Raw genomic sequence first — 4,536 nt, 5'->3', positions numbered from 1 at the left:
TGCTGCTCTTGAGTTCTCTCCTTCTGTTTGGTGCACCACGTGTCCCGGCCTCCTGCCAAGTGCAGGTTTGCCCCCAAGCAGGCAACATGGGCTGGATAGCTCAGTCCTCTGTGGGACAGACTGCCCAAAACCCAATCAGCTCTCAGCTCCTGGCAACCTTTAGCAAGCATAAGGGATATCAGCTCTTCAGTGATTATCAGCTCTTCAGTGATTATCAGCTCTTTGTGAGTTCAGCTCTTTTGCTTGCTAAGGCACTGCTGGCCAGCCAGCAGACACAGAGAGAGACAGAAGGCTGCTCTGGAGTTCCACAGCGATGGCTTTATTTGGGGTCTGTGAAGGGTTCCAGCACGGCTCTTCTAACCAGAATGGGCTAAACCAGCCTTTTATATAGGGTATAGGGAGATCCAAAATTGTCCAATAGCAGGGGTTAAGGGAAAGAGACCGATGGGGTTTCAGAGAGATAAGCACAGGTCTGAAAGGTGGAAGAGAGGGGTTTTTGCTATTTCACTGTGACATGGCATTTCCTATCATTAAGCCTCTTCCCTCCACAGAGGCCTAGAAGGCCCAGAGCCTGCTACACTGCTTCTCATCTGCCCATGAACCACTGGGGCTCCATACTTTCCTTCATCTTGAAAGAACTGTCTCTCTTTTCAGACGCCCATGGACAAAATTGGTACTCCCCCTAAAAATTTCCTGTATGCAAGGGTATCTCCCAGAAGAAAAACCAGCCAGCTCTGCCTGGCCTTGGCCTCTGGTGGTCACATCTCATCTGCCTCAGAAGCACCACGGCTGTGCAGCAGCTGCAAGGCCCTGGCAGAGCCAACTTGGGCAGCACGTTGGCCATGGCTGCTGGGCCTGGGCCTGGGCCTGAGCAGGAGCAGGAGACAAGTGACCCTTGCAGGCCTGGGGCCTCATGGCCTCCTTGTCCCTGCTCAGCAGCCTGGCAGGGGCCGCCCCATGCTCCTGCCCTTGGCATTGCACATCCCCACATGCCAGAGCCCATCCCGGCAAGAGCCCTGAGCAAGAAGGGAGGGACAGGATCTGCCTGGCCAGGCCCTGGAGCTCAGGCCTTGGCCCTTTGCATTCCTCAAACACATCCAGCTTAGCTCAGCACCAGAGACACCTTGGCCTTGTTTGTCCCCAGCTGGCATCACTGCCTCCAGGGTTCTGCTCTAACTGGAACCTGGGGACTCTTTCTCAGTTGTGTCCCTCAGTGGGATCCATTAAAACTTCAAGAAGCTTTGGAGTTTCAATTTACCTTTGAGTTCTTGAGAAGGTTTTTGAAGACACTCTCAGGGATTGAGTCTGATGTAAACAACACCAAAGCCCTGAGAGGGTCATTAAAGTTTTCCTAGTCCAGTGATGGAGAAAGATTTCAAAGAACTTGTCAGAAATACACATTCCTATTTTAAATGATGTATTTTATTTTATTTCTTTTTAGAGCAGAGGTGATTGCAGCATTCTGTGATTGATATTGACCCAGGGTCTCTCCTCAGCAGCTCTGGCCTGCTCACAGAAGCTGTGCCTGGAGCTCTGACCCAGTGTGGACAACCTTGCTCCACACTGCCCAGCCCCATCCTGTCTGTCCTCACTTCCCTGGGACCTGCTGTGTTTGGAGAGCTGGCTGCACTCAGCCTAAGAAGGGTTTTCCCTTTTTGTATTTTTTGAAGCAATCTGAAACTCCTGAGTTTCCCCACGGCAAACAGACACACTGCTCAGGTGTGTGCCAGCCCCAGGTGCCACCAAAGCCACTTCAGAGCTGCCCTGGGCCAGCTGTGAGGGTGGATCATCAGCCCAAGCTGCACTGGGCCACTGCAAGGGGCTGTGGCCATGGGCACTGCACTGACCCCACTGCTGGGTTTGGCTGCCATGGCCACCGTGAGAAATTAAACTGTCCTTGGAAACACTGGGGAGGACTGGGACATACTGGGGAACACTGGGAACGCTGTGGGAGACACTGGGACATAGTGGGAGTGATACTGGGCACTACTGGTGCAAACTGGGGACATTGGGGACATTGTGGGGAAGACTTGTAGACACTGGGGCATCCTGTAGATGACATTGGGGGGGAACTGGGAGGGACTGGGAATGGACTCAGGTGTATTGGGAGAGACTGGGCTGTACTGGGAGGGATTGGAAGGACACTGGGGTTGTACTGGGTTCTACTTGGGATGAACTGGGCTGTAGTGGGGATGAACTGGTCTGTACTGGGAGGGACTGGAGAGGTTGAATGGGCTGTTCCTGCATCAATTTTTGAGTCTCCCGCCTGTCACTGCCCGCAGCCAATCAGCACCGGGATCGGTGTCTTGGGGGCGGTGCCTGGTGGGGCCGCCATTTTTCTTTTTGACTACAACTCCCGTCATGCCCCGCGGCCGGATTGAGGCCAAATGGAACCGCGACTACAACGCCCGTCATGCCCCGCGCTCCACAGAACCCCACCCTCGCCCCGGGATCCGCCCCATCTGTCCCATAAGTGTCTCCCAGACCCTCCAGAATCCCTCAGTGCCCCCTCAGCGCGCATTCGGGATCCCCCAAAAGCGTCCTCAGAGCCCCTGAGTGCTCCCAACCCCACAGATGCCCGGTACAGCCACTTCTGGAAATTCATCTCCTCTCATCCCCTGCGGCCCCAGTGCCCCTCAGAACACAGTCCCGCGCCTCAAACTCCTGCCCTGCCCTGCGCCCTAAAGAGCCCGGTTAGAAGTCTCCGAACTCCCTCCAAGGGCTCCCGAACTGTTTACGTTCCCCCGAGGACCTCAAGACGCGAATCGGATTCAAAGTGTCCCCCAAGTGCCTTCCCGGACCCCCAAATGCCGCGTTCCAACCACTTCCAGGACTACAGCTCCCATCATGCCCCGCGGCGCGCGTCCAGCGCTATTCCAGCCGGGACTTCATCTCCCGTCATGCCCCGTACCCCTCCGAGAGCCATTGCAGCTGCGCCCAGAACTCCCGTGATGCTCCGCGGCGCTGTGAAACCGTACTACACCCACGCCTACAACTCCCATCACCCCCCGCGCCCCAGAGAGCCTCGTCAGAGACCCCAAGGGCCCGCCCACACCCCCAAGTGCTGCCCCAAATTCCCCTCCCTGACCTCCAAGGGCCCCCCTGGACCCTCAAGTTCTGCCCTGGACCCCAAACTGTCCCTCAGAATCCCTGAGTGCCCCGTCCAAGTGCCCACCCGGCTCCCCCAAGTGTCCTCCAGACCCTCAAGTTCTCTCTGAATTCCCTCCCCAGACCCAGAACTGCCCCAAATGTGCCCCAGAAATGTCTCCATGGACCCCAAAGTTCCCCCTCTTGACTATATCGGAGAAAAAGACGATAAAAAAGATGACAAAAAGACTACAAATATAACTAATTAGCATAAAGAGGAAGAAATAAATAGCCTATAGATATTAATTAATTAATGAAGGGAATTGTGAAAAGTGCCTATTATATGGCTGCACGCAGATATTTACATCTGTATTTTGATGTATTGATTAGTAGTGATGAATATGTGTTTTGATGTATTGATTAGTAGTGCTGTATTGACATTTTAATAATAAATGTAGTTTTGCAATTAGAAGGTAACTTTGGCAGTTAAAATAAGAACTATGTTAGTGGTTTTTTTTAAGAAAGGAATGAGGCACTCACACCAGACAGCAGCCACAGGACACCTAAATCTTTCAAGGAAAAGAATTTATTGCCTTCTTATCAGAAGAAATGAACTTCTTCCCGCCTTGAAGGTGCTGTTGGGATTAGAAGGAAGAAGTTGACAATGACCAGACAGAATCCTGTATTTGAATGGAATTTATGCATCATGTATGAAGTGTATGAATATGCAATGGGCTATTGTTCTTAAGGGTTAATCCTTTGTTAGCAGGGGTCCTTTTTCAGGCTTGTGCTGCCCGGAAAAAGGTACCCAGACATCCGTAACTCTTTGTCTTTATTGTCTCATATTGTCATAATTCAATTTGTCCAAATTATTATTACTCTAATTGTATTACTATTTTTATAACCATTTTATTACTATTAAACTTTTAAAAATTTTAAAAACAAGTGATTGGCGTTTTTAAAAGGAATTGTGTTCCTTAGAATCAGAGACCAATAATTTTTTTGGTTGCAAAAAATGTATAGATTTTTAAACAAAAATATAAACATAATGTAATAAAAATAATGAAGGATATTTATTATAAATTATAGAATAATATATTTATAATTTTATTTTTAAATTCAATTTTATTTATAAGGAAAATGCTTTAATTTTTGGATATGTTTTGGGATGTCAGTCTCAGGTGGGTGATGTCAGACATGGTGAGGCTGGGGGTGAGGAGCAGCTTGTCCAAACAGGCTCAGCCTGCAAGGGGCTCATTCTTCTCTGTGCCCAGACCTCCTAAGGAGACATTCAGCATCAAGATCACCTGAGGAACGCTTCTATCCCCTCTTCTCTGAAATGAAAAGTAAAAACTATTTCCTTGACTAAAACCAAAAAATCATGATGTGCACTTTGGAATCTTCCTCCTGAAGAGAACTCCAAACTGACTCCAGTCACTGCACAAGCCT

This window comes from Agelaius tricolor, unplaced genomic scaffold (genome assembly GCF_023055355.1).
Source record: "Agelaius tricolor isolate 1412-34295 unplaced genomic scaffold, bAgeTri1.0.p SCAF_40, whole genome shotgun sequence".
Classification (NCBI taxonomy): Eukaryota; Metazoa; Chordata; class Aves; order Passeriformes; family Icteridae; genus Agelaius; species Agelaius tricolor.
This window is presented reverse-complemented; position numbering follows the sequence as displayed.